We start from the raw sequence: 6,087 nt of genomic DNA, 5'->3' as shown, positions 1-6,087 counted from the left end.
TTGTGTCATTTGTCAAATGGGCAACCAAAGCTTTGACTAAGACTCACTAGCCTTCCTTTTGTGAAAATGTGAGGCAAATCATACATTCCCCGTTTCCCTTCAAAGCCTAATTGAGAGAAGCAAGTAAAAGAAACAAATTCTACCTCCCCCTAACCCAAATCATCCGAATGAGTGAGAAAGAGAAAGGGCAAGGCTGGTTCCCCTGTTTTCTACTCCAATTGAGAGAGAGAGAGAGAGAAGCTAAGAGAATTTTCTAGTTCATCTCCATATCAGTTGAAGTCGAGGGAAAGAGAGTTAGAGAGGAAGGAAAGAGTGAGGGAGCTCTACGTTCTTGGTGTGATTCAACCTTGAGGAGCTGATAGAGGAAGGAGCAATCTATCTCCATTACTCCAGCCTTGAACCATGAGTGAAAAGGGAGGTAAACTGCTATAAAACCTCTCATATTTCTAATAAACTTGATTATTCATGTTGCATGATATATTTTAGCTAAGAAAGTGCATTTTGCTGAAGTAAAGCTTGTTTAAAAGTTGGATATGTTATTGGAAAATTTTCTATTTGGTCGAGGAAGGAAATTGGTTATGCTACTTGTTATCCAAATTTTGAAGAAGTTTTCTTCTAGAAATTTAAGTTATATGTCTACCCTCTTGTTGTATTTGAAAATCTAGAGCAAAGTTGAAAAACTTGAATGAGAATTTTGTAAGAATTAGCTAGAACCTCTGTTAAGTTGTCCGAATAGGAGAGCAGGTTTTGAACCTTTTTTTTCCAATTTTATGGTAATTCTTGGTCAATTCTTACTTTATACATGTTTTCCTTCAATTATATGTTGAACTTGAGCCAATAGAATGAGATAGTTAGTGAAAGTTTCATTTCTTAAGTTGTTGGAAATCTGAAAATTTTCGCAGGAAGCTCTATGTAGTTTTGGGAAATTGGCTATAACTTTGTATAGAAAAGTCAGAATTGAGTTCTGTTTATTGTGTTTGAAACAAGACTCATAGAACTTCCAATGATATAAAATTTAGGGTTTGGTTCAATTTCTATAAAGACTAACAAATCTGCAAAATTTTTTAAAAATTATGACTGTTCTGTTTCTGCACTTGTGATAGCAATGATTTTTAAACTGAAATTTGACTAATCTATGAGCTGAATTTCATGAAGATTCTTCTAAAGCCTGTTAGTACTTCAAGTCTATTTTCTAATGGTGTAAGTTTTGTGATTTTGTGACCCACAAAACTCAAGTTATACATTTTCAAAGAATGTCACCGAAGCTCGAAATTTTATCAAATGGATTGAGTGGGACTTGGAAAACTTTTCTGGGTTTTAAACCTAACTTTCTTTGGTTAAATCCTGTATATTTTGAATTTAAATACTTAGTGGTGTGTTAACCTTAGCATGCATAATATATTTCACTTGATTTAAGCAAGGAAACTTGGTGAATTTGAAAAGGAAAAAGTTCATCATCCTTGGTGTTTTCTAAGTTTCTTTGAGCGGGTGAAGGATGACTTGATACTTGAGTTGTTGTTGCTTTTCTTAGCATATGAAACATGTTATATGTCTTGTTCATTGTTAGATATGTTAGCTATTGTGTATTTACCCACATACCACTGAAAAGAAACATTGAACTAGCATGTATGTGACTTTTTCCTTGTCATAAACAAGAAAAACCTTGTATCCATGAACTTTGGGGCTGACTTTTATGATTTAAACCTTAAATTTAGATGAACTATTAATGTCCTATTGTTTTTCAGATGTTTTCTAAACATGTGATGGACTACATGTTGAGTTCTTGATTTGAAAGAGTGAAACATAAGTAGAACTTTTGAGAAAAGTGGACGAGTTTAACTTTCTTGTGATATATTTGATGGCTGGAGTTGATGTACATGTGTGTAATTATATTTGATGGCAGGACTCGAAAATAGGCGAGAAGATAGGCTTGGGCTGAAGTGTAAAGTTCATGTTTGATTGGTGAGTGTTTCAATGGCATGTTCTGACTTGTACTTGATTTGAATGTTGTCTTAATGAGAGTATCGATTGATTGAAATGCTAGCTCTCTTGAATTGATATTGGCTAGACAAAAGTGTACTTTATCGCACTCGACCTAATTTGACTAGTTCATTATTATACTGTTTGCATATGAAATGATATACATGTGTTTGACTTACAAGTCGTTTGGGTATGTTATCCCATCGACCATACTGAGTGATTGGAGCCCCAAACCCTATTGGCTAGTTGGTCGAATCGAGTTAGCAAGAGCTTGGTCGAGGAGATTAACGAACCATGGGTTGTGTTACTTTTTACTTGAATTGGTATACTCGAGTATTACCCCTTGTGTCTCTTGTTTGGCGTATAGGCCCGGTAAAGGAGATGATCGGTGGATGGAGATTGGCATGAAGTGGTGATCTACAAGATATTGTTACTGTATGTTATGGTCGACGGAGTGTCAACAGCTTTTGAGCAAACGGATGCAACTGAATTTGGCTCGCGAGAGCAAATTGTATCCTTATGCTTGAAAATGCTCAGTGTTTTGATGTGTTAATATTTTACTTTATTGTCATGTATTAGTTATGCTTTGAAAATATAACCTACGTGTTTGCTAAATTGCTATTTTGCTTATTCACTTGCTATTTTGTTTGCATGGTTTCTTGGAAACTCGTTGGGCTTTTAACTCATTTCTTTAGTTGTTTTCCTTAACAGGCATTGGCAATGTGGAATCAGGGAAATAGACAGCTCGAGAGTTGATATCCTACTTTACTTGCTCTATTAGTTATACTTAGTCAATTGATTAAATGATTGGGATTTGTGTTTTTATCTGTTTGGTTGTATATATAAGTATAGATATGGAATGTTGGTTGGTTTGTAATGTTTAACCATGGAATTTGATGTTTACCTTGGCGTTAATGCTATTAGAGTTTGGAAATTATTATTATTTTTTTCTGAAATTCGTGAGTGAGTTATGACGAGAGTTGGGCAGGTGGTCCGCCAAACTCTAAAGTACACCCTAGGGGGAGGTGGAGTAATCACAAGAACCTTACATAAAGAGCAAGTAGATCAAGATAGACTTCACAACTATTGAACTTGGATGTTATAGGTAGAATACATTTGCAAATTCGCCACAAGAATATTTTAACTTTACTTGGTATGTTGAGTTTCCACAAGCGGGGCCAAATATCATCCACAGAGCCATTACTACTTGAAGTTACGTCTTGCTAGTTTGTAGATTGTGTTTTGATAAGATGGTAGGCATTTTTCACTATGAAGGAGCCAATTTTAGAATAGTGCCATATGAGCTTATCTTGATTTTGAGTGTCACCCAATGGAATGCTCATAATTAGCTCAATCTCATCCTGCCAAAAAAGCTCTTGAAGCAACTCATATTTCTATTTCCTGTCATTTTCATCAATTAAACTATCTACAGTGGAGTCTTTAGGTAGCGCATCAGAACAAGATATAATTGAAAGTAGAAGGACGTGGAATCTACCTATCTTTCCAAATTTTGATATGATTCCCATTTCCAACTTGCCAACTGCTACCAGAGACTAGATATCTTCGAATTTCGCACAATCTCGTCCAAGTAAAAAGGCTTGGAAATAGGCTCACATGGAAAAAGTCTGAATTAGGAAAATATTTAGCTTTAAAAACCTGACGTAGAAGAGTGGATGGTAGAGTTGCAATGTGCCATACCTGTTTAGAGTGGATGGTTGAGTTGCAATGCACCATACCTATTTAGCTAGTAAAGCTAAATTAAAAGTCTTAAGTTGTCCGAAGCCCATGCCACCTTCGTTTTTGGACGAACACATTCTATCCCAACTTACCCAATGAATTGGTTTCTGTTTTGTACCATCACTCCAAAAAAGTTACTCATCATAGATTGGATATCTGAAAGCAAGGAATCCAGATACTTGGAACAAGACATTGAGTATGTTGGAATGGCTTAGACAATAGCCTTGACCATGATTTTGTTTACGTGCCTTTGAGAGTCGTTGTTCATTCCATCCTTGCCTTTGATAGTTGTTGTTCATTCCATCCTTGCATCTTCTGCCAGATTCTCTCTTTTACTGACGAAAAGACTTTGGACTTAGAGCGACCAACAATGGTAGGAAGGCCAAGATATTTGTCATGAGTAGGAACTTCCTTAATGTTAAGAAGCTGTGTGATGCTACGGCAAATTGTGGAATCCGTGTTTTTGCTGAAGACCACTGTTGATTTATCAAAATAAATCTCCTAACCTGAAGCTGCTTTATAGAGATCAAGGATTGTCTTTATGTGCCGCGCTTCCTAAAGTGATGCTTTTCCAAATAATAAAGTGTCATCTACAAATAATAAGTGAGATAGCTTCGGTCCATGTGAACCTATATGAAAACCTGAGATGCTTTCATAATGTTCAGCTTCCTACAATAAACAAGAAAAGCCTTCAGTGCAAATCAAGAACAAGTAGGGTGATAATGGATCCCTCTGTCTGATACCTCGATGGGGTTGCAGGTCCCCAAATTGAGATCTATTTAGTAAGAAAGTGTAAGACACAGTAGAGATGCAACGTAAAACAATATCCACAAAATCGGAATGAAAACCTAAAGCTAACATAATATGTCTAAGAAAAATCCATTCAACCTTATCAAAAGCTTTGCTTATGTCCAACTTAACGGACATAGATCTCTCCTCCCCAGAAGACTTCAGCTTAAGAGAATGATTAATTTCATAAGCAATTAAGATATTATCAATGATAAGATGCCCAAGGATGAAAGTAGATTGACATGGCGAGATGACTTTAGAAAGATAGCTCCTAATTCTATTAGCTAAGACCTTAGAGGCTAATTTATAAAGGGCAAAAAGTCCCAATGGCCCTCAAACTATTACCCGGATGAAGTTTTGGCCCCCAAACAATTAAATGTAAATTTTTGGCCCCCGATCTATCCAAAGTACAAATTGTTAGACCTTCTGTCAAATTCATCAGTTAATACCGACGGAATCTACGCTCACGTGAGAAGCACGCCGAAATACGAAGGGCATTTTTGTCCATTGCTGTCATCCACTTGGTGAAATGGGACTTCTTCCGGAACTTGAACAAAGAAAAACTCAATTGCAGCCAAAGAAGTTGCTGAACTGGAAGCATGCGAGAAACCAACAATCCGGATTTCCCATTGTGCAGGTGTGAGAAAATGTCGAGAGTCATAACTTCGTGGACCTCAAGAAATCCTGGACGGAGATTTGCGGTGTGCACGGATGGTGGTTGCAGATTTTGGCAGTGGATCGACAAGGAGATGTGCAGCCGGTCAATGGAGATCATACCTGGGCTTCTGAAAAGAATTAATGTAGCTGAACAGCAAAGAGATGCGTATGAAGAAGAAGTAAGAAGACAAGAAAGAAAAGTCGCAAAGTTGAAGGTCAAAGTGAAAGAACTAGAAAAAGAAATCCGTAGCAAAAAGTGGGTGAACAAGTGTCTGGTGAGATTGTTTTTGTTAACATGGATGCTAACAACTATAATCTTAGTTAGTTGGGGCAAAAAAAATGGAAATCTCACAGTTTTTAGGCAAATAGAAGGAGCAGTATGAAGATGAATTAAGTGGGTGCACGTTATTGTTTTTGTACTCTGTAATGACTGTATCGGTAGATGTGCAATGAAATGTAAGTTTTGATTTGTTGAATGAAAAATCAGGCATGCTTTGCTGGGAAAAAATCAGACTATATTTGCAAGGCTTTATTGTTTCACTTGTTTGGTGAAATACTCTGTAATGTTGTTTCACTTGTAAAAGAACTGCCCTGCTTGAAAGGAATGACAAAGTGAAGATCAATTGAGTCCCAGTGGCTCTCAATGTGAAGACGCAGCACAATTCCATTAACTAGATATACTAACCAGACAAAGACATGAACATTTGCAAAAGTGAAGCAAATATAAAGACCATCATATTATATTGACCCTACATAACCAATGCTGATGTCAATGGTGTACAAAAATATAGCCAGAATACAAAACGTAATCAACACTAACAAAAGTTGATTGGAATTCATCCACTAACATCCAACGAGATTCAAGATTGTAAGACAAAAAACAGTTGGCAAAAAATGTGATTAGAGGTCCCTCTTCAAGTAGTT

At 36.5% G+C, this 6,087-nt stretch overlaps 1 long non-coding RNA gene across 1 annotated transcript; it reads left to right on the top strand.

Annotated features, from left to right (window-relative positions):
- On the top strand, positions 1–2,518 carry LOC140038696 (uncharacterized). The gene is made up of 3 exons (XR_011842261.1): positions 1–418; positions 1,904–1,962; positions 2,348–2,518. It is a non-coding gene; the product is annotated as an uncharacterized lncRNA (long non-coding RNA).
- Positions 2,519–6,087: the final 3,569 nt, after the last annotated feature.

Source organism: Coffea arabica, chromosome 3e (genome assembly GCF_036785885.1).
Source record: "Coffea arabica cultivar ET-39 chromosome 3e, Coffea Arabica ET-39 HiFi, whole genome shotgun sequence".
NCBI classification, from domain to species: Eukaryota; Viridiplantae; Streptophyta; class Magnoliopsida; order Gentianales; family Rubiaceae; genus Coffea; species Coffea arabica.
Note: the sequence above shows the minus strand (reverse complement) of the source record. Positions and strands in the feature narration are given on the sequence as shown.